Source organism: Euprymna scolopes, chromosome 32 (assembly GCF_053919585.1).
Source record: "Euprymna scolopes isolate OS-2025 chromosome 32, ASM5391958v1, whole genome shotgun sequence".
Lineage (NCBI taxonomy): Eukaryota > Metazoa > Mollusca > Cephalopoda > Sepiida > Sepiolidae > Euprymna > Euprymna scolopes.
This window is the reverse complement of record NC_136513.1, coordinates 17,176,522-17,203,009: the sequence shown is the minus strand read 5'-3', so window position 1 is coordinate 17,203,009 and position 26,488 is coordinate 17,176,522. Positions and strand designations below refer to the sequence as shown.

General features: G+C 32.8%; 1 long non-coding RNA gene across 1 annotated transcript in view; it reads right to left on the bottom strand.

The window, feature by feature from the left end:
* The window catches only part of LOC145256103 (uncharacterized), a 169,572-nt gene extending 165,120 nt beyond the window's left edge, over positions 1 to 4,452 (bottom strand). The window contains exon 1 of the long non-coding RNA XR_013863933.1: positions 3,983 to 4,452. This is a non-coding gene — a long non-coding RNA (uncharacterized LOC145256103). The remainder of the gene's footprint in view (positions 1 to 3,982) is intronic.
* Positions 4,453 to 26,488: the final 22,036 nt, after the last annotated feature.

Sequence of the window (26,488 nt, the reverse complement as noted above, 5' to 3'; positions counted from 1 at the left end):
ATTTAAACAATTAAAATAAATGTGTCTGTAAATTGTTCTTGCTTGAATACAACGTTTATATAGTTTCTGCTATGTGGAAGAGGCCACAAGATTCATAATGATTTTAAACGACTACGTCAATAACGATGTTATTTGCGTTTAATTACGTGCTAAAACCTCGCTGTAGATACAAAATAATGATGCAACGACATATAATGCATTTTCTATATAATTATGTTCTATTTGTGATCATGAAGTTGTGTTATATTCACGTATCTACTAAATGAAGCACTAGTTTTATATTACAACAGTCTTACAATTCTGAATTTTTGCGTTGAAAGCAGATTCTTAGTAGTGCTTGGTTGGATGGGACTATTTCTCCTATCTTGAGTGTTATTTGTGCTGCGTTTCGATCGGTGTACCTTCCGACCATCGTAAAGCATGTTTGTCGCCATCTTGAATAAGAAGGGTGTAAATTTTCTTCTTTCTTTTACAAGATGGAGATCAACATTCCTGGCGATAGACGAAGGCTACACCGACCGAAACGTTGAACAAATGCCACTCAAGATGAGGACAATAGTCCGATCAAAACAAGTAATACTAATAATATAACACGTTTACCTAATGTTTTCGACACGACCCAAAATGAAACTATTTCTAAGAATGTGGGGTTCCTCTAATTGCTTACACGGGGCAGCATCCTATATTTTTGCAAAAATATAAATCGCTCATGCATGTTGAATTATTTAACACAGGGTCAAACAAAGGAGTTTATAATCTAATATGCCCCGCACTATTTGCCAAACTCTTATCCTTTGCCCCATATCTGCAATGTCGCATATATGTACGTTTTGCGAGTACTTTAATGCGATGCCCTATAATGAACACTAAGCAATTGTGCCTCGTACACGTAATACTCCTAACTAACCTTACAAACAACAAAACCCCACCCCTTTATTCTTGATATAGTTTGATGCTGAAAAGCCTATATTAATAATTTCCTCCTCGTATTTTAATTTGTTTAAATAATATAATCTCCAGAATTGCATGAAACTGAAATCTTGTAAAATATATTAAATATTCTTGCTAGAAACCGTCCGTCTCGGGAAACAATAGTGTAGTAGTGGTGCTATATAGCCTGGGCACGGTGATATGAAAGAGTAGATGTTCCTCGTGTTTCACTCCTCTCTCTCTCTCTCTCTCTCCGCGAAGTCAGAAAATCCAAAAGAGTCGATAGAGTTTGGCACTCACTGCTCTGTAGCAGATTTAGGGACTCTCTGTGTGGATTTTCTGTTGGGGCTTGCTCTTTAAGCCTTTTCCCTAATGGGGTAATCCCGCAAGGCAGTGGAGTTTTGAATGAATATATATATATATATATATATATATATATATATATATATATATATATATATATATAGTGGAACAATGAAATTATCGTCAGAGAAATAATCACATGATTACATTACCGTTTGATAAAAATCAGTTTTATTTTAGTATACAGCTATGTATTAGTTGGCCAGTTGTGTACAAAATTGTTCAAAACTGACACACTATTCAACTCATGCTCTCTACCGATCCAAGTTATATCATAGGACCATTGCCAGCACTCTCAAAATGCAAATCCGGACGGTGCAAGAGAGACCAATACTTGGCTTCAGAATGAGTGCTACGACTTTGTACTCTTATTTTACTGTCCCCTTCCTTTCCTGACCTGAATCTGCCGAACTACTTCGTTTGGTCAATGTTGAGAACACCAACATAATCTCCCACAATATCGAACACAGCCTGATCGCCACCATAGGCCTAGTATTTATCGAGTATTCGCAGAGCTCACCTGTGGAAAGGGCATGCTACCAGTTCCGGACTTGAATCGAGGCAGTGACTGAGCCTGATGGCAGCTACATTTACTTGATGTCAACTCTATTTCATAATCAATTAACTTAATGGAATTTTTCAATAAAAGTTTTAAAATGAAGCTGTAGTGTTATCTTTAAGGCGGCAAATTTTTCGTTCCCCCCCTCTCTCTCTCTCTCTATATATATATATATATACATATATATATATATATTCACACACAAATACATGCGTGATTGTGTGTATATATATATATATTATCACACATACACACATATACATATATATTGAAGTTAATATTAAAAAGTATGCAAACATAAATGCATAAGCTTACAGTGAAATATATATATATATATATATATATATATATATATATATATATATATATATATATATATATATAGTGTTATAATGGAATAAATCCAGAGGAAATCCGGGTATGAGAGCTCAATGTGGTAAACAGAGCAATAAGATAAAAATTATAACACGGAAATTACATAATTGTCGATGCAATAATTTATTTCAACCTTATGGTATTTTCAAGCATCTAAATCAGACAATTACATTTTTGATACTGAAAAATAAAAGAAAAATCGTGCTTCGACCCTCAAAAAACCAAAGGTGGTGGTAGTAGCAATCCACTTAATACATTTATAGAGAGGGTGGTAGGGATTTAAAAAAATAAAAATTAAAAATTAAAAATAACAAATAAAAAAATTAGATTAGACACTTATAAGCGTCCTATCGAATTGGGGGCGATCAATATTACATTTTCCCACTTCTTAATCAATTAAGAATTGAAATATTAATTACAACGACCGCTATAATCACCAATAAAATTATTTACATGAAAATATATAAAATATTAAATATATAGACTCAATTTTTAAATTCATAGTATTATATTACATAAAATATTTAAATGAATTATAAGATAATATTAATTTTTACATAATAACATACAGATAGTTTTAAAACTTTATATATAATATTCTTTTTATTTTTATTTTCTTATTTTTATTTATTTATTTTTTTAGTTATATTTTTTATTTTTTATTAATTTATTTATCTTTTAATAGACCTACTTTCCATGACTCAATCACTGTATCCTCTTCTTTTCTTCCTCTTTTTTTCTTCTTTTTTCCATTACGCGCTGTTCTATTTCTTTCACTATATATCCGTATACTTTCGCCCCCCCCCTTCCTAGGTTAGTAAACGCGTGTCAAGGCATTTACATGTCAGAACGTACATCTTAGAGGCGTGTGTGTGTGTATGTGTATGTGTTGCGTGTGTGTTTGTGTGAGTGTGTGTGTGTGTGTGTGTGTATCTATGGTTACATCGAGCTGCCGCTTATAAGTGTCTAATCTAATTTTTTTATTTGTTATTTTTAATTTTTAATTTTTATTTTTTTAAATCCCTACCACCCTCTCTATAAATGTATTAAGTGGATTGCTACTACCACCACCTTTGGTTTTTTGAGGGTCGAAGCACGATTTTTCTTTTATTTTTCAGTATCAAAAATGTAATTGTCTGATTTAGATGCTTGAAAATACCATAAGGTTGAAATAAATTATTGCATCGACAATTATGTAATTTCCGTGTTATAATTTTTATATATATATATATATATATATATATATATATATATATATATATATATATATATATATATATATATATGTGTGTGTGTGTGTGTGTGCGTGTGTGTGTGTGTGTATTTTTGTTTTATTTTACTTCAGTCGAAGTTGTCAGAGATCAAGGGTCCCACAACCTGGGGCTAACACTTGAATTCTATATGAGATACATAGATATTCGAATGTTCCATTTAAGTTCTATATGTGTGTGTGTCAGGGCGTAAGTGCGTGTGTATGTATAGAGCGAGATATGGAGTTGGAGAGAGAGAGAGAGAGAGAGAGAGAGAGAGAGAGAGAGAGAGTGTTGACAAAGTGAATAAGGAATATCACTTTTTTATGCATTCCTATGCCCAAGATTATATTTATCTTACCAATCATTTATTGCTGAGTTGTATAGCCCATGGGTAAAAATAACATCTATGTCGATAGTATGTATTAAATCTATCGCCTCAGCATAAATCATGAAATGATAGCGATCTAAAATGTCAAATTCAAAAAGAAAGAAAACAACTCACATAGAGTAACATCCTGTTGTTTTTCTTGTAATTAAATTTCTGATTTGGGTTCCTGTTTCGGAGGGTAATTGTGCTCTGATGTTTGTACTGGTCCACCCGTTACTGTTTTACCCCACTGTCGACGCCGATTGGTCAGCCATCGTCGTTGCACTTACACTAAGCATCGAAATATTGGTAGCAGGGATATCCAAGAAAGGATTGTCCTTGAAAGTGGCGTCCAGTCCAAGTGTGTATTAAGTCTAAGAGCTGTCCTTCATGTTACGCCGAGAATTCTAGTATCTTTGCTGTCAATGTAAAATTGTTCAGCGACGTCCATAGTGCTGATAGATTTGTTTCCGAAATAAAAACAGTGTCGTTTTGCGGTCCAATCTTACTTGTTCAAAAGTGGTAGATACTTTAGTTTTACTAAATCTGTACATGGACCTAGGAAGCGTTTATACGGAACAGTAAATACGATCTGCTAAAGTCTTTCGACGAATAGGTGATATACTGATTAATTAGTGTATATTAAATTTATTTATAAATATGTAACCGGATATGATGTAATACTTATATTTAAAAGTGATGCAATCCAAATCTTTATTTAATCAAAGCTCTTGACTATATAAGCATTAATATAGGCACTAAACTATTTTATTGGCAATGTCGAAGGTATTATGTGTTAGTATCTCATAAATATAGCAGCCGTCTATGGTATTTAATTATATTTTGAACAGACGTTTGCTATAATTATGTGATAATAATTTGAACCATCAGTTTGCATTAAGAGAAAAGCCATGAGATCTAGTTTAGTAAATGTTATCAAATATTATTATATAAATGTGTAAATAATTATTATATTATGTGAGTTACACATAATTTGCTGCATATGCGTTTGACCTATTCATTGTAACATTATTCTATCGCTCCAGAGTTTACCTCAAGTATGACAAAACCCGTAGCCCATATAAGAATACACCACGTGCGAAGATTACGTATTGTTGCCACGTCTAGAAAAGTGCCATTGAAAGTATTATGTACAATCTTGACCAAGTAGAAAATTAACTTCTTAATTATTATGAGTATTAATCCCATTACTCACTTACAACTTTGTTTGTTTTTCTCTTCTCTATCCTTGTTTCCATTATATTATTTACTTGCCCGTATCAAGCGTGGAATCCGGTCTTGTCTTAGTGTTAGATAGATAATAAGATGACCTGACCAGTAATGAGGGAACTGCTGTACGGCTCACTAAGGACTCATTCACATTAGATTAAAGATGACTGTGCTTTAGTCAGCCGGAATGCAGACACACTGTATTGTCTTCCGTAGACCAACAGTTTTAGTAAAGAAAATCTCCTCGTAGAAATTTTTGTATAGAGTTAAGTGCAGATAGAGCGTAAAAATATTGAAAGCTTTTGCAGCCTGACGGGCATTTCTTGCAAATGCTTTTAAGTGAGGGACCATAGATTGGCGCTCATTCTAGCACTAACCACATAAGTAATGATAGAGCAAAAGAAGCTTCGCAGCGTCTCTTCTGTAAGAAAAAGGAAGTAAGGAGTCGAAATGTCTTCTTTTTAAATTTTTAATGCGGTTTTGTACCTTACTCTTATGAAATGCAAGGCCACTTTGCAAAACTATAAAACATTCACAAAAAAGAAACACGGTTAGCTAGCTACAGCTATTTAAAAAAGTATTCGTTATTCGTCAGGGTATCTGAAACTGAAAGCGACTCCTATTAACGAGATTCTTTCCACAAAACAACAAATCTTGGGATTGCTCTCTACCTAATTGCAGATTCCGATATTTCAATTCCAATATTAATTCTTGCTGAGTTTTCATATTTTAAGTAAGGTTATCATCTATCGCTGCCAATCTAATTAATATGTTTTTCATCCCCAGAAAATTGTATTAACACCTGTCCTCGAGTGACATTTGAAATTTATAATTTTATAACTTTGTACTAAATGTCTATTATAATATTAAGTGCACACTTTTCACGGTTCTTTTGTTTTACTCTTCATATGGTTTGGGAAACGTCGAATATCCTGCTTATACAGATTAACCATAAACTGATGAGTAAACAATGCACGATAAAATGTAAAAATTACAACATCTAAAACGCCTAATAGAATCGTAAAGACAGAAGTTACACGTTGTTGTTCAAGGTGTGATGTACATTTTGCTATTAGCATCTCATTTCCCAAGCTGTCTGATTGTAAAAAAAAAAAAAACGATAAACTTTTAAAGTACCAAAAATATATGACTAAAATAAATAGTGCGCCCAAGTTAATACGAGTCCACGTTTTCATTATTAATCGTATGTTAACGAGATAAACCTCAAATCATTTACTATATAGTATATCTTACATATTAACTATATTGTAAACCGACTTTGTAGTCTAGGACGCGATGCCCTTTATTTTTCTCTGCAACCTTTTTCTCACAGAAGAGACATTGCGAGCCTGTCGTTATTTTCATGGCAAGTATTGGACCAAGCTACAATTTATTGTCGCCCCTCGCCAATCTTCCACAAAAGAATAAAATTGAAATTTTACATAAAAGTATATTCACACATAGTTCTCATTTCAGTTCTCTTGCCAATTGCTCTTTTCAGTCCTCTCTTCTTTTTCCGCTCTGAGTTTGTCTTCAGCATTTATTCACTGTTGATTTCGACAGCTTCAAATCCATGGCGATCCTTATGATGCTGAAGTCATCTTTCCGTGTATTACGTGCCAAATAAACGACTTCTTTTAAACGTATTTCACCTCATTAAACTTAACTGTTTTGCCAATAGAATAGAACAGATAATTGATTCTAATGATGACAGCAAAGTGTAAAAGCAGAAAATTTCCATGCAGCAACGTATACATGAACATAACTCTTAATAAAATATTTTGCTGTCATGTCCGAAAAATAGTGTCGCGCAAGTTTTCGCAAAATTCACAAAAACTGTAGTTCAAAAAATAGCAACACGTGGATTCGATGCAAAAATTACACTTTTTACAGAGACATAGATTTGTCTGGCAACTAATATAACCTAGTCAAGATAGACGAAGGTAAACAGGACATCTATCGCCTAAAGTTTATTTAGATAAAAAAAAATGCAAACTTTCTTGTTAGTAGTTGATTCAATAATGTCTAATGAATCCCACTTGATGCTAAGGATCTTAGTGATTAATTTAATTTCGTCGTCCAGATTAATTTTTAAACAATTCATTAAAGTCTTATGTGTTCAGGTCTTGATTAAATTAAAATTTTGAATTGAACCACGTTATAAATTACTGTGCTTGCGCCATCATCTTTAATGTCGACATGTTTACGATCCTAAGCAGGTCGCATTAATTTTTCAATTTAAAAATCCTAGAATACATTTTTTTTTAATCCTAGGGACATTCTCTTTTCAAACGACAGGAAAATCCGTTAAGACTTTATATGATTTCTATGTAAGTTACTCCCCGTTTATTTTTAATTATATATTGTTACTCTATCGCCATACTCATGACAATTGTTTTAATCGTAATTGTTCCTCAATTTACCTATATTGGGAAAGAATCAAAACCCGGGGAGGTGGCCATTTTTGAATATTATTTTTTAAATATATCATGTTAATTCGTCTTTATTTGGTCATTACTAAATTTAGTTTTTAGTTCCCCAAAATGATATATATATATATATATACCATTAAACATTAACGCATAAAAAAACCCCAATAACAACACATATAAATAAGCAAAACAAAATACTCTGACACCCACAAGTGTGCATGCCCATACACACGAATCAAGACATGCACGATGAGGCACACACGGGCACGCATACCTTGCACACAAACACGCACGCACGCCTGCGTATATTGCACACACACATACCCACATCCAATATATTACTGATTCCCAAAACTAAGCAAATTACTAGAAATAAAATGCAATAATCTGTTCACATTCAACGGAATAAAATCTCTCTAGACTAAGGAAATTTCTATCAATATATATATATATATATATATATATATATATATATATATATATACGAGGGGCGTGCAATAAGTAATGCCCCTGACCCACTTCCAGTTATCTGATCTAGCTGAAATTTTGCATGTGCAATGATTTATATCTCTAGGGGTTATGTGGCAAATTACAGTTCTGAACTACTTGTGGTTTCTGTTTTACAGGTGGTTGAACTTAGGTGTGAATTGGAACCTGAATGTCGAGCAGCGATCCTGTTTTTGTATTTGAAAAGAGGCACACCACAGGAGACTTTGGATGAAATGAAAGCAACTTATGGTGATAATGCCCCATCATATGACCGTGTAAAACGCTGGCATTGTGAATTCAAACATGGCTGGAAGTCTGTGGAAACAGCTCCCAGACCTTGTTGCCCTCCTTCTTCCATTGATGAGGCATCTGTCTGTCAAGTTGAAGCTGCCATTTTGGAAAATCGGCGCATTACTATTTGCCAGAGAGCCCAAGATGTCAAGATTAGTACAGGGTATGTGGAAACTATCATTCATGACCATTTGCATATGCATAACGTGTCTGCCAAATAGATTCACAGGTTGCTCACACCATCTCAGAAGCAAGAACGCGTCAAGTACTCGAGGATAAATTTGGAGATATACCAAGAAAATGCGTCAAAGTTTTTCAAAAGACTGATTACACAGGATGAAACCTAGATCCATGACTATGATCCAGACACCAAAGCCCAGTCAATGCAGTGGACGCACTTGGACTCACCACCTTCAAAGAAGGCAAGGGTGCAGCCCTCCGCTGGGACGGTCATGCTCACAGTCTTCTGGGATCAGGACGGAGTAGTGATTACAGATTTCCTGGCAAAGGGTACCACAATTACAGGAGCCTATTATGCTTCACTTTTGAGGAAATTAAGGGAAGCTATCAAAATCAAGAGGCGGGACAAGATCAGCAAAGGTACCCTCCTCCGACAGGACAACTGTCCGGTCCACAACTCGCATGTCGCCAGATCAGAAGCACAGGTGTGTGGTTATGAAATCAGCCACCTCCTCCCTACTCTCCATACCTTGCACCCTCTGATTTTCACCTCTTCCCAGCAATGAAGTTGTTTTTGAAAGGAAAGCGTTTCCCAGATGATGCAGCCTTGATTTCTGAAGTCACGTCGTGGTTGGAGGACCAACCTGGGGTGTTCCACAAAAACGGTCTCCAGAGCTGCATCAAACGATGGGAGAAATGTATAACACTGGGTGGTTGTTATGTAGAGAAAGACTAATAACTGTGCCAAGTTTCGTTGCTCTAATGCTATGGGAAGTTGGTAAGGGGCATTACTTATTGCACGCCTCCCCCCGTATATGTGTGTGTGTACGTGTGTGTATGTGGGTTTGTGCATGCATGTGTGTGTATAAGTGTGTGTATATGTACACATCTATAACCTTAATCTTATTTTATTTCTTTTTTATATATTTCTCATTTATTTTCCATTTTATTTTATTTATGTATATATATATATATATATATATGCATCTATGTATATATATATATGTGTGTGTATATATGTATGTGTATGTATGTTTATATTGGGACTTATCTTGTGCCAGATAGGCCCTCATGGTGAGACAAGTAAATAGGAACACACACACGTACATGTGGAAGGAAGAAATCACAGATTCTAACCCATACACACGCAATCGCGCTCGCAACTCACAACTCGCCCTTACATCTATGCACGCACTGACACACACACACACATCAAAAGGAGAAAATCATAAACATATTCACCAAATTGACTTAACATCTCCCACCAGCAAAATGGACTTTATACTTACCAAATGAAATCTTAACAAATCTGATTGGAGAAATCGAGTCTCACATTAAATATCTTTTCAAACCACAGTCGTGCTAACCGAACTAAAATAATTTCCAAAAAGGCATCCGAGAAGCTTTTTTCCGTAAAACTTTCAACTAAAAATATATCTAAAGAAAACTAAATTGGATCGAAACACGTTATGAGAATATTAAAAAATATCAAAAAAATATGAAATGAACAAATTATTGCTGGCGACACTTTTTTAAATAGACATTTTCTTTGTGTGAATAACACAACAATTACTTTATATATATATGTGTATATATATGTATATTATATATATATATATATATATATATATATAAAATATATATGGCGATTAAGCTACACTGAATATTCGGCGTTTCATCCACTTTACATTGTTTTTATTTAGTATTTTGGTATTATGTGCTTTAATTATCATCTCTAAATTTTCGCAACAACTGTAGGATAACTTTAAGGCATTTTTATTGGAGATTTTGTGTAAGGGGTTGGCTGCGGGAAAGTGTTTTTTCAATAAGATCTAGAAATTTCTTGCCAAGTTTTGTTTTTTACATTTGATTGTATGGGGCCGTATACCAAATTATTGTTCTTTTTCTTCTATTTTTACTTTTATTATAGTTGTTGGTGTTTTGTTGCTTATATTTGATATCGATATTTTGTATCCACTATTTTTTAGGGCTGTTTCGTAGATATTGGTTTACCTGTTAAATGCATTTTCATCGCTTGAGTTATTACTGAGTCTACTTACGATCGAGTTAGGAATGTGTTTTATAATTGATGGTGGGTGATTGGACTTAGGGTGTACGTAAATTAGAGTAGCGTTATCTTTTAAGTATGGTTCATATGTGTTTTTATCTAAGTTTAGCGTGACGTCCAGGAAGTTTGTTATTTTTATGTTATGATACGTCTGCTTTTAGGCCTAATTTTTTCATTTCCTTGTGTATGATTTTCTTAAAGTTTTCTCCCTTGACTTTGTTGGAGTTTTTTTTTATTATAGCTAGTCCGTAATCTCTATATAGGCCGATATCCGCAGTATCGAATATGCTTGTGAGGGTATATATAATGAATAATCCCACAAGATCTGATGCCTCTGCAGAATCCTTGGAACCCATCGCCAAATCAAACTAATTTTACATTTTAGTTTTTATCCATTGGTTATTGTTAGTTATTAGAACTGATTTTCTACATTTTTTAATGATGTTGATTTCTTCCGATACAGATACACAAACATGTGAAGACCGATTGGCGTTTCCTGGTTGAGTAATGCACTTAAAAATTGTATTAACTTCATGTAGATTTCGTAATAATATTTTTAGATTAACTTTCCATTGTTTATTATTGTAATAATGCAAGTTATATAAGAAACATTACTTGTGAACCTTTAGCTTAAAAATCGTTTGCGTTTTAGCATCAAACTTTTTTTTTTACATGGGGTCACCACTTATCAAGACCCAAAGGCCACTCAGGGATAAGGGTTATTGCGTGTACAGTAATCAATGAGATAGTATTGTAGTAATCATTAGTATTAGGGGTTTTGATTGAGTGTCTTACTTAAGGGGGTTGTTTGTCAGGAGTTTGTTTATGTTGGACTTGAAGACGTCCAAGTTGTAGTCAGGTGGGAAACAGGCAAGCGGCAGAGAGTTCCACTGGCGTGCAGTTCTAAGAAAGAAGCTTTGCTCATGGAATCTACGTTTGGATTAAAACACAGATTAAGAGTGGGGAAAATTATTGACAGAAGTTTCAGCCAGACGGGTGTTTCTCGTGAAAGATTGGCGAGGGGCGACGAGGGATTGGAGCTCAGACGAGCACCTACCATGAAAATAACGATAAAACAAAGACAAGCTCGCAACGTCTCTCCTGTAGGAGAGAGGCTGCACGGAAGAGAAAAGGGCATCCCCCACTAAACCACGAAATCTATTTTGTACTCTGTCAAGGCAGGATAGGCTGTTTTTAGCAGCTCCTGCCCAAATGCGCTGCAGTACTCCATCCTTGGACGTACTTGGCTTTTATACAGATAGAGAATTGCATCAGTAGTGAGATATCTTCTGGAGCGGTAGAAGGATCCCACCATTTTCCCAGCGTCCCTGGCAACAGATTTGATGTACGAGTTCCATTTCAGATCAGGCGTAAAGGTCAAACCCAGAAGCTTGTCAAAACATGGGGCTTTCCCAAGATGAGAGCCATCCATTTCGATTGATGCCAGATGGGGATCAGAGCGTTGATGATGTAAAGATAGAAGCTTGGTTTTGGATACATAAAAATTGACCAGTCACCTCTTCCCCCATTGTACCACGTGCTCAAGATCAGAGGAGAGAGAATTAGAGAGGACTTTGTCATTTACGGCCTTTGACGTGTTGCCATAGATGGTCATGTCATCAGCATAGATGTCAACGAATGATTTAAGTATGTGTTTTGGGAGATCATTGATGTAGATCAGGAAGAGAGTTGGGCCCAGGATGGACTCCTGAGGGACTCCAGCATTAATACTGTGGGTCTCTGATTTCTGCCCATCAACCACTACTCTTATGAGCCTATCAGAGAGAAATGATTCAATGATAGAGAAAACATTTCCAGTTATACCGTAGCTGGAAATCTTGTGAAGTAGAACTTTATGACATACCTTGTCGAAGACCTTTGATATGTCAAGAGCAATTGCCCTGGAAAGGAAACCTTTGTCAAGAGATTCACTAATCCTATGTGATATAACCGTTAGCACATCTACTGTAGATCTTGCAGAGCGGAAGCCATATTGCATGTCACAAAGAATGTTGCTTCAGTTGAGGTGGTTGACTACTTCTTTATTTAATATGGATTCCAACAACTTACTCATGACACACAGGAGACTTATTGGTCTGTACTGGAAGGGAGATAACTTTTCACCTGAATTCTTAAATACAGGGCATACTGATGAGGTTTTCCAGGGTGTTGGAAAGCACTTCTCCTTAAAGCAACGTTTAAACAGTTTTGTAAGTATCGGGGCAAGTTCTGGTTGGAGCTTTTTCAGCACTATAACTGGAATGGCGTCAGGGCCAGTTGCTTTACTGGAATCAAGGTTCTTGATTAGCTTGGCGACCTCACGCACAGATATTTGTATGTTGCATAGAGTGTTGTCTGTTATAGGAGGAAATACAGGGAGTTGATGGTCATTGTCACATAGGGTAGAATTAGCTGCAAAGTTTTTGGCAAATAGTCTGGCCTTGTCTGATGCTGACGAGATGACATCAGGTCCATTGATGATAGTTGGGATAGAACGCACGCTTCTGTTCAAGATCCTGTTTGCTATTTGCCAGAACTGGTGGGAACGAAACCGCTGTTCAGCTACTTTGGATTTAACAGACTGAGCATATAGCTCTCTTGCATGTTTTATTACTCCTTTACAGTGGTTGCTGGCAGTCCTGAAAGCAGCTTTAGTCTCAGTACATCTATTACGTTGGTAGCTATGGAAAAAGTGATTTCTGTGCGCGATGGCAGTAGCACATTCAGGGGAGAACCATGGCTGACTGTTAGGTTTTTGTTGGAATTTTTTGGATGGTATGAATCGATCTATGCCTACAATTAACCATTCGGTCAGGTCTGATACTATAAGGGACACATCCTTTTTAAACATGGAATGCAGAGGTAGATCAGATATGAATGTACGGAAGCTGGCCCAGTCAGCCATAGAGTATCGATATACAGTACGGTGGAGAAGTACATCTGAAGACTTATAACATTTCATTTTTATCTGAACTGTTACAACGGAGTTTCCAGAAGATCCCAGAGGAGATAGAACGGAATGTGAACACAGCTCAGGCGATGTTGTAATGAATGGTTTAAAATTAAACGACTTTATACTCTCTTTTTTGGGGGATATGCGCTAAAGTAAAAAGTATATTCGACGTGCTCCTAGTAAGCACAACTTTTTAAATTTTAAATCTTTGACATTATTCCTACCTGCTAAAGACGAAAAAAGAGAGGAGTTTGATTGAGACTTTATTCACGCATTTATATATATATATATATATATATATATATATATATATATATATATATATATATACTAGCAGGGGTGCCCGGCGTTGCTCGGGTGTTTGGAGGTGTATGCTGTGCAAAAAAAGCAAAAAAACAAAAAAAATGGTTAATTTTTTAAAATTTGACCCCTATTATGACCCCTGAAAATTTATAGTTTCGGGCTCAAATCACTTTATTAAGTTAGATCCAGGTTCAAGGAACCTTTATCTAAAATTTCAAGTGTCTAGACCCAAAATTGTCGGAGGAGTTTGGTAGAGTTCTTAAAAGTCAAATCGTTGAAATTTGACCCCTTAACAGCCAAATTACTGGCTGTCACCCGCCACATCGATTTTCCCAAATCTCAGTACCTGGTATTTCAAATTTCGAGTCTATAGACTAAAAATTGACAGAGTTATTGCGTAGGGAAATGTACACAGACAGACAGACACACAGACACACAGACAGACAGACACGTTCACTTTTATAGATATAATAGATATATATTTCAAACGTTAGACCCAAAATTGGTAGAGGAGCTTGGTAGAGTTTTCAAAGGACAAACCGTTGAACTTTGACATCATGGCAGAAAAATTTCTGTTCGAAAACCGAATAAAAAATGTTCCCAAATCTCAATACTCCCTATGTCACATCTCGAGTCTGTAGACCGGAATTGACAAATGCACATAGATACACGCACACACATTTTCACTAACATATATATATATATATATATATATATATATATATATATATATATATATATATATATATATATATATTATTGATATTCATATAAAAAACCTTTTTCACTATTGAGTTAAAAAGAAATACAAGTTTCTTATCTTTCTTATATACTAGCAGTTCCGCCCGGCTTTGCTCGGGCCCTATGTACTGTTCATAACTTTATGTACATATGTATATATTAAAAACTTTGAATATGTACTGTAATGCCTTTCTATATAATAGGCTTCCTTAACTACCATAGAGAAAAGTTTGTAAAGACCGCAGGCGGCAATTTTGTTAAAATTTGACCCGAATTTTGACCCCCTAACATTTATTGTTTTAGGCTCAAATAAAATTAACATGTTTGACCCATGTCCAAGTAAGCTACATCTAAAATTTCAAGTGGTTAGACCCAAAATTGGGTGAGGAGTTTGTAACGTCTGCAAAGGTTTTCTATAAACTTTGATCTCTTGCCAGCCAAATTTTCGTCCAGAAAGTGATTAAAAAGCTTGCTGCATATCTGTAACGTTTCAAATGATTAGACCTAAAATTTGATTAATAGTTTTCGAAAGACCGCAAAGGAAACATCTTTTGAACTTTGCCCCCTTGGCAACGAAATTTTCAGCAAGCAAACGATTGAAAAGCTTGCTATATGTCTGAATACATTTTATGTTTTGACCAACAATTTGATTAGTAATTTGGTAAAAAACGTAGAGCTCAATTCTTTAAAAATTAGAACCTAATTATGACCCCTTAACATTTATTGTTTTGGGCTCAAATCAAATAAAATGTTTGATCCATGTGCAAGGAAACTATGTCTAAAATTTCAAGTGTTTAGACCCAAACTTGGCGAAGGAGTTTGGTAGAGTTCTCAAAGTTCAAATCCTTGAACTTTGACCCCTTAACAGCCTATTTTTTGGCCGAAACCCGATTAAAAAGTTTTTCCCAAATCTCAATACTCTTTATGTCAAATTTCGAGCCCGTAGATCGAAAATTGACTGAGTTATTTAGTAGGGAAATGTACACAGACAGAAATACAGACATTTTCACTTGTATAGATATACTAGGAGTTCCGGCCGGTTTCGTACAGGCCATATGTACTGTTCATAACTTTCTGTGCATATGTATATATTAAAAAGTGTGAATATATACGGTAATGTCTTTCATTATAATAGACTTCCTTAACTACCATAGAGAGAAGTTTGTAGAGACCACAGACGTATTTTTGACCCGAATTTCTACCCCCTTAACATTTATTGTTTCGGGCTCAAATCAAATAAAAAATTTGGACCAATGTTAAAGTAACCTACATCTAAAATCTCAAGTGTTTAGACCCAAGATTTGCGAAGGAATTTGGTAGAGCCTGCAAATGTCAACTCTTTCAACTTTGACCTCTTGGCAGCCAAATTTTCGCCCAAAACCGGATTAAAATAACTTGCTGCATGTCGGAATATTATTTATGTAAAATTTAAAATGTTTAGACCAAAAATTGGCTTAATAGTTTGCTAGAGACCGCAAAGAAAAACATCTTATGAAAGCTGACCCCTTGGTAGCGAAATTTCCGGCCCAAAACGGATTTAAACCATGCCTATATGTGAATACACTTTATGTAAAATTTAAAATGTTTAGACAAAAATTAATTTAGTAATTTGGTAGAAACCGCAGAAGTCATTTTTTTTTTTTTTTTTTTTAGAAATTTGACACTTATTTGCATTTATTGTTTGGGGCTCAAATTAAATTATAAAGTTAGATCCATGTCCAAGTAATCTACATCTAAAATTTAAAGTGTTTAGACTCAAAATAGGTCGAGGAGTTTGGTAGCGTTTTTAAAGGACAAATCATTGAACTTTGACATCCAAACAGCAAAATTTCTAGCCGAAACCTTATTAGAAAGATTTTTCCAGTCTCAATACTCCGTATGTCAAGTCTCGAGTCTGTAGACCGAAAATTGGATTATTTGGTAGGGAAATGTACATAGACAGACAGACAGACACACACACAGACACACAGTTATTTTCACTTTTATAGATATAGATAGATATAGATGGGTCGTGGAATTGCATTCGCTAGCAAAAGATCTACCTAATTTGCATATTCTTTTAAGAATTCATTTTAATTAATTCTGTCTTAGATTTTTAGGTTTTCTTATGCCATGATCATATTTAGTTAACTATTACGTGTAATTATATTAATGCATATATTCTACATGATTTATACTTGCATAATATTTGTGTTAAAAGTTTATCGTAAACACAGGATTCTTTCCATATATATTTATGTATAGGTATAGATTTTTGTTGACAAAATTTGCCTACAAAACTCCTCTTAGAGAATTTGGTCTAAAGACATGAAACTTCATATATAAGTTATTTGAACCTATGCGAAACTTTATATTTTGTTTTAGCCGAAGAAAATCGGTAAAAAAAGTGTGAAAAATAAAAACAAAATGAAATTTGCCACGTGAAGGTCGAACGACAGCATTACGAATATGCATGCATAACGTAATAGCTATTGATTCATTCTTTTTTTTAACCTCTCAGCAAACATTTCTTCATAGTCCAGTGATTAACGGCAGAAGCAAAAATAAATCGCAAGTTAAACGTTTTGCTTTCGGTTCACCGTTGTAGCGCACGAGTCATTATTTTTTATACATTTTAAATCATTACTATATATTGTGTCCAATATAATATAATAAGACATTATATCTGCATTAATCAAAATATCATATTAAAGCTTATTTTGTAACCGGACAATTCCGGGCAGCCTGCTAGTACTTATATAATAGTTTAACTTTTATCAGACACTCCAGATAAAGAAATAAAGTGAGATACATGGCATCGAATGGAACTATTTTTAAATAATCGATTTTTTATGCTTAATTCACTTTGTAAATTTCCTGACCAACACAATCGAACTAGATGCTTCCTGTGATTATACAGGTCAAATTTTCTAATTTATTTAAACACATTGTTTTATTCTTCTCTGATATTTATTCAGTCATGAATAGCTAGAAGAAATAAAAAAAAGCAAAAACAAACAAACAATAGACATTTAACCAAAGAGTAAACGGAAATTAATATTGCTTTTCTCGAAATACTTAATACATATATATATATATATATATATATATATATATATATATATATATATATATATATATATAGTCATCCACATACAGTACTGTTTCGTTGTATCACAACTCATCAGTGCGGCTAGACATACACCTTTCGCCAGCCGTGGATCGAACCTACAACCATCGCGTTGACAGGTCTAACCACTAGACCAAGAATCAGTGCCCGCAAATATTTCTCCTCAAATGCCTATTAAATTAGCATTTTCCCGTCGCACAGTGCTGAAAGTGTCAGTTTGTTTACAAACAAACAGTGGGCTTCGCTTATTCGCTTAAATAAGCGTAGGGGGGAAATATATTTACAAAGTGCTCAACCCAAAGAGGGGGGGGGCTTCTTAGTCATACACATACCGTACTGTTTCGTTGTATCACAATTAATCAGTGCGGCTAGACATACACCTTTTCCCAGCCGTAGATCTCTCTCTCTCCCCCCTCTCTCTCTCTCTCTTCATATATATATATATATATATATATATATATATATACATCTCTCTCTCTCTCTCTCTTCATATATATATATTACACAGGAATCACGACTTATCAAGACCCGGAGGCCACTCGAGGCTAAGGGTTTATGGGTACCCATTCGTCAATGTGATTATAGAGTAGTAAACATAAGTAGTGGGGATTTTGTAAATTGAATTACTTAGGGGAGACGGTTCATCAAGAACTTGTTTATGTTGGACTTGAAGACAATCAGATTGTAGTCAGCTGGAAAGCAGGCAATCGGAAGAGTGTTTCACAGGTGTGCAGTTCTAAGAAAGAAACTTTGTTCATGGAATCTACATTTAGGTTTAGGCACACATAAAGAGTGTGGATACATATACAATTATATTAATACAACTGTGTCTATGTGTGTGAGTTCGTTTCTTATAGACTCCTAAACGGTTGTACAGATTTTTAAAAAATTTACAAAACTTTATAAGTCTGGGTGTGATCTTAAATTTTGTCTCGGAATACCCCCGAAAATTACCGATGATCGATAATGGAAATCGTAATTTTTATTTATCCATCATCGATAAAGCAATATTTTGCACGTCATCGCTTAGCAACAACAGGCCGGGAAACGGAATTTCGGAAATCGTAATATTAAAATGTCACATGAAAACAATAGTATCTACGTAATCCTCGTATATTTAAGATGAGTATAAGAAGAAATTACGAAAATCAATAAGGTAGAAAATTATTTACTAAAGAAAAAAAATAGAATTTGATGAAAACAAATCTTAAGACACAGAAGAGCTATAAAGGTAGGTATTTTTTTTGTTCTGATTTAAATAAGACGGCAGCAATTTTTCTGCTAAGACGTTTAAAGTTATATTGTTTAATACTTCAGTAATATTCAGGTAATTTCGACTGCATAATTGGTAAGATACCATTGTAATAAGAACTGACAAAAATCAGTTAAACTCAGTTTTTTTTTATCTGAAAATTTGTCCCAATTCTGTAGAAGTGGCAAAAATTCAACTATAGTTAAGTTGATAGTGTTTTTTCCCTCTATTTTGCATGACATGCACTGTAGGTTCAAACTCCGCACGCAAATTTCTTTTTTCGTTAACTGCAAAGAATTCTATAACATTTACAAATTTACGTGTTATTTTTTATTTTTTTTATTTTTTTTGATTAACGGTGTTCAAACACCACATCGAAATTGCTTAATGTATATAGTTTTTTTGTAACTGGAAAGGAGTTTGTATAAAATAATTTTATAAAAAAACAGTAAGTTCTCTAGAGTGCAATGTAGAATAACACATATTTTTACTAAGTTACTATACAGAGTCATGTGAAGCTCCTCGCCCCTGGGCGATTTCATAAATTTCGATGACAATAAAAAAATATGAGTGTGAAATATTCTTTGATCATCATTAAAACCCGGGCAACTTGGGGGTTTTCTGCTAGTGGTATATATATATATATATATATATATATATATATATATATATATATATATATATATATATGCATACTAGCAAAAGTACCCGTCGTTGACTGGGCTCAAAAACAGCCTAAAGAAAATGGACTCTGATTTATGAAAGTATGATAGGTTATGAAAGGAAGGGTTATAAAGAGATAGGTTCGAATTTGGGAGTATCAAACCCAAAACAAAATATGATGAAAGTAAATATAAAATAGATAAACCCCGTAATTTATTATACCATCCTTGTTCACACTGAAACATTTATCATAATATTCTGTGGATCTATATTAAAGAACCTTGTAAACTTTGTGACATATTTCCATTCTATGGAGGTCAGGCGCGAACGAACAACCCATAATTTTATTATACCATATTTCTTCAAACTGAAACATAATTATCAAAGTATACTTACGCAGATAGATATGAAAAGTCTTTATTAAAGTTTGTGCCTATTTCCATTCAATGGACGCAGACCCCACAATTTTATTATACCATCATTATTTAAGTTAAAATATACTTATCAAAGTATTATTATGTACATCTATATCAAAAACACTTGTAAAAGTTTTATTTTTTTAATTTTTAAATTTTTTATTTCCATACTTTGTGGACCAGGCGCGAACGCAGACCCCGCCATTTTAATGAACCACCGTTCTGCCAGATCAAACATACCCATTCATGTGTCTCGATACATCTTCTATCATTATATGTAATCAGTTTTTGTAAAATAGTCAACCATATAGGAGCCTATTCGTGACCAGGCACACACACATACATGCACCTTTATATTATAGATCCATATATATATATATATATATATATATATATATATATATATATATATATATATATATATATATATATATATATATACACAATAAATATTATATCCTGTTAAGAACATGCGACATAATTAGTTTATTTGTTATATGGATTTGTTGTGCTTATTCGCTATAAAGTATTCGATGTGCACCGAAGTATATCATATTATTTAGTTCGCTGTACTATTATAATGAAAATGATTTATAAAACATCGCAGCCGAATGGGCTCAGCAGTTTGTGCGAAAATACATAACGGAATAAGAGACACATAGACATATTAACACACACACATGTACATATGTGTGTCTGTATATATATATATATATATATATATATATATATATATATATATATATATATTGATTGTTGGAGAGCTATTGGCTACACATTAGCAAACGTGTTTCAATGACCCCCTAGCAGGGAAAATCACCTCATCAGGCCAAAAACCAGCCACGAAACTTTCAATCAAGACCATCCCTTTATATTAAAGTCAACTTTACAGGGTTGAACCATTCTAAAAAGAAAGAGGGGTACTAGCAACCTATATCAAAACAAATATAACCTATTCACAAAATAATGTTAGGTTTTTCAAGGTATAATTCTGAAGCAGATTTATTATAAGTTTGCATTAAATTTTCTAGCTCCAACCATTATAATTATAATTGTTTTTCGTTTGTTTTGTTAATACGGATTTTTAGAACTATTACTCCAATATCAGAGCAATTCATAAATTTAACTAAGGTTTTTTCCCCTTAAAATCGAGATATAAATATATACATATATTGCTAAACTATAAATTTAGCGCTATTTCTCTATATAATACAAAAGTACAGACATATATACAAACAAACGTGAAATTTTATATATATACAAATTACTCTTATAATATGGTTAAGTATATTAGTAACTAAGTCTAATTATATTATTTCACGGTAAAAATTTCACTAAAAATTATTTTTATAAAATTTGATAGATTCTTCGTTAAAAATTTAGCGTTTAAAATAGATTTGGCGTTTAAAATAAATAAGTAAGTAAATATGATTTAGCGTTTAAAATCCTGAAATAAATAATAAAGCATATTACAATATATAAGTCGATGGTATGATTAATTCGTTAATATTCTTATAATTTTTTCAGTGAGTGTATTTGGAAATGTTTACAGGAAATTGCTGTTTCCTGTTTAATGTTCAATAGTTTCTCCCGGTCTTTAAAATTCGTTATTTCTAATTTTTCATGAAGGCATAAAAAGCACGGTGCATGTAATGAATTACATACTTTCGATCTTCTTATGATCCGCCATTCTAACTTTGGAGTTTTATTCTCCTTTATTAATTTCCAATATTGAAGTGATAATGATGTGTCTTTTTAGTAATTTTGATTAGTAAAAGAACTTTTATGCCAATAGAATCTTTCTTTAAAAGTTGCCTGCGTACTACCTATGTACACATACCGACACACAGACAAACAGACAGACAGATAGACAAAGGACACTTTCACGTATATATATATATATATATATATATATACACTAGCAAAAGTACCCGTCGTTGACTGGGTTCAAAAAGAGCCTACAGAAAATGGACTCTGATTTATGAAAGTGTGATAGGTTATGAAAAGGAAGGGCTGTAAAGAGATAGCTTCGAATTTGGGGGTATCAAAACCAAAGCAAAATATGATGAAAGTAAAAATAAAATAGATAAACCCCGTAATTTATTATACCATACCTGTTCACACTGAAACACTAATAGCAATATTCTGTAAATCTATATTAAAAAAAAAACCTTGTTAAACTTGTGACATATTTCCATTCCATGGAGGTCAGGCACGAACGAACACCCCATAATTTTATCATACCATATTTCTTCAAATTTAAACATAATTATCAAAGTATACTTATGCAGATAGATATGAAAAGTCTTTATTAAACTTTGTGCCTATTTACATTCCATGGAGGTCAGGTGTTAACGTAGACCCCACAATTTTATCATATCAGCCCTATTTAAGTTAAAACATACTTATTATAGTATTCACATGTACATCTATATCAAAAACACTTGTAAACGTTTTTTTTAATTTTTTATTTCCATACTTTGTGAACCAGGCGCGAACGCAGACTCCACAATTTTAATGGACCACAATTCTTCCAGATCAAAAATACCCATTTCTGTGTCTCGATATATCTTCTATCATTATATGTAATCATTTTTTTTAAATAGTCAACCATATAGGAGCCTATTCGTGATCACACACACACACACACACACACACACACACACACACACACAGATTCAGTTTATATACATATATATATATATATGCAAATGCATAGACATTTAGTTGTTCATTCAATAAGGAAATCACATCAATTAGGGATACGGAATATATATGCTTTCATACCTTGGTATTTCTAAGCCTAATACTTCTTACAAGAAGGAGAGATAATGCTAGGTAAAATATTAGAAACGATACGTCTAGCGATAACTACATTAGAACGGATTAATGAGGTGTCTATAACTGTTTACTCTTACCTTAGAAACTCAATTAATGTGTTCCTAAGGTGATTATTGCTAGACGTCACAAATCTAATTTCTAAATATAAGCGGAAAAGTTACAAGACTCAGCATTCCTATCACGTCGCGAAAGAGATCACGTAGAGAAATCCAAAAGACAAACGAAACGTGGTTAACGAACAATGAGAGTAAAGATGAGGATAACAGTTCTAAAAACGATTGAATGCAAACATTAGTTATTTTTTAATTTAATTTTAATATCTACATTTTTACAAGTTTGATCTACCGCGTTTTGCATCTCCATTATATATTTATATACCGATAATAAATCTATTTCACAGACAGTAAACAGGTAATAATCTGATTCACCAAATTGAATATAAATTATACGTAACTCCATCACTGTCCATTTTTATTTGCGTTCTGCTAAACGTCTGCTTGCCAAACTAATATTTGCCCGTGAAGCCTCTTGCATGCGAGGTTGAGTATCGCTATACGCTTTGTAATTAACAACATTCGGGCGACCAGCTATTAAGTGAATAATAACTTCAGAAAGGTATTTTTAGCATATAAGATCAGTGAATAGGTAATTGGTGAAGAGCACGCTGATTCATAATAGCATTTTCCTGGGGGATATGCTGTTGCCAAATTGTTTTAAAATCGTCAGTTTAGATATCACGCCAGTCTCTTGCCAACGAAACTTGTCAAACTGCTATAAAAGTTATTAATAAGTGATAGTACCTGTTAGTGTCTTGCCAAATTATCAACTTAGAACTATTGTTGTCCAAATAGTTTATAGAATATACGCATGCGTGTTGATGATTCATTAAAATTGTGGGGTCTGCGTACGCGTCTGGTTCACAAAGTATAGAAATAAAAAATTTAAAAATATAAAAAATAAAAACGTTTACAAGTTTTTTTTTTATATAAATGTACATAATAATACTTTGATAAGTATGTTTTAACTTAAATAGGGATGGTATAATAAAATTGTGGAGTCTGCGTATGGTATAATAAATTACGGGGTTTATCTATTTTATTTTTACTTTCATCATATTTTGCTTTGGTCTTGATACCCGTAAATTCGAAGCTATCTCTTTACAACCCTTCCTTTTCATAATCTATCATATTTTCATAAATCAGAGTCCATGTTCTGTAGGCTGCTTTTCAACCAAGTCAACGACGGGTACTTTTGCTAGTATATATATATATATATATATATATATATATATATATATATATATATATATATATATATACTTGTTTATTGTTATATAAACATGCTCACATCCAGCTGCTACAAATAGCCACTTGTTTCAATCAAACAACAGATATCATCAGGCAGCGACTTGACCATTCAAAAGTTCAATGAATAATGGATTTTTATTTTAGGTAGGAACTCTTTAAAAGTTGGAGTTAAAAAACTTAAAACACACAACTTTAATTATAAGATGTAAAGAGGGAGGGGCAATTTAAATAAAGTTAAAAGATTATAATAGAGAGAGAGAGAGAGAGTGATTAAGAAGAGAAAAAAATAGAGAAAGAAATAGAGAAAGAAAATAGAGAGAAATATATATATATAATATGGAGAAGAAAAGAAAAGATATATAAATGGTTATTATAAAGAGAATAAGGACTAGAAGTGAAAGGAAAGAATGATGAGATATAGTTAAAGAGAGAAAGAGAGAAAGTAAGAATTTGACAGTATATAGAAAAAGAAAAAGAAAAAGATCTGCGTGTCAACCAATTTATGAACAATTATATAATTCAGTAATGAAACATGTTATTACAAATACAAACAGAAGATACAATCCAAGCGTTAGAAATGAACATGTCAAAAAAAAAAAGACAGCGAATGTATCCAGCCAACATATTTATCATCTCACATACGTCCACGAGTAATATCAACGCAGTTCAAACATACGTCTACAATTAAGCCCTTTATATTAAATGATATAAGTTTAAAGTTTTCGCGTTTTTATTAGATAAATATATAAATAAAAGAAAAAATAATGATAAAACAATATTAAAATTATTATTATTAATAATAATAGTAATAATAAGCATAATAGTAATAATAATAATAATAATAATAATAATAATAAAAACAGAATAAAATTAATATTTATTATCTTTTTAATATAACATATTTAGCCATAAGAGGGGATTAAATAAATTAAATAGGACTAATAATTATAAATAAAAATCTACTAATATTTATGTATATAAAAAGAATACAATACATATATATATATACATATATATATATACATATATATATACATATATACATGCATATAAGTAAAGGTGTAACTATAGTATTAAGTTGAAAGTTTAAGCTATTTAAGTATAGATATAAAGTCATATTAAATCACAAATTAATACATTCAAGACAGTATTACAAAGAACACAGATACAAGTACACTTACATATAAATATATAAATATATTCAGGCAAAAGAAGTAATTAAATCAACAAAATACTCAAAAGTAGCGACACACAGGTAGATAGTAGCCAAATTAAAAATAATAAAATACAAATGTATATACCCACAGAGAACCAACAGACATACAAATAAACATATATATATATATATATAATTTTATGTATACACATACATACAAAAAAATACACAAATATATGCACATAGTCATATACTAATATACAACAACGCACACACACACATATATATACGCACACATAAATATGTATAATTTACATAAACTAAATATATAGAAATACATATGAATACAAATTATTTGGCAAGAGTACAGATAGATGCATGCACACATAAAAGCATACAAATGGATTGAATAAACTTTTATTTATATATTTATCTAATAAAAACGCGAAAACTTTAAACTTATATCATTTAGTATAAAGGGCTTAATTAATTGTAGACGTATGTTTGAACTGCGTTGATATTATGTGACGTATGTGAGATGATAAATATGTTGGCTGGATACATTCGCCGTCTTTTTTGACATGCTCATTTCTAACGGTTGGATTGTATCTTCTGTTTGTATTTGTAATAACATGTTTCATTACTGAATTATATAATTGTTCATAAATTGGTTGACACGCAGATCTTTTTCTTTTTCTTTTTCTATATACTGTCAAATTCTTACTTTCTCTCTTTCTCTCTTTAACTAGATCTCGTCATTCTTTCCTTTCCCTTCTAGTCCTTATTCTCTTTATAATAACCATTTATATATTTCTCTTTTATTCTCCATATTATATATATATATATATTTCTCTCTATTTTCTTTCTCTATTTCTTTCTCTATTTCTTCTTTTTTTCTCTTCTTAATCACTCTCTCTCTCTATTATAATCTTTTAACTTTATTTAAATTGCCCCTCCCTCTTTACATCTTATAATTAAAGTTGTGTGTTTTAAGTTTTTTAACTCCAACTTTTAAAGAGTTCCTACCTAAAATAAAAATCCATTATTCATTGAACTTTTGAATAGTCAAGTCGCTGCCTGATGATATCTGTTGTTTGATTGAAACAAGTGGCTGTGTGTAGCAGCGGAATGTGAGCATGTTTATATAACAATAAACAAGTATTATCAGCTCTTTTTATTGAGCACTATCTAACAACCTCGTTGAATTCAT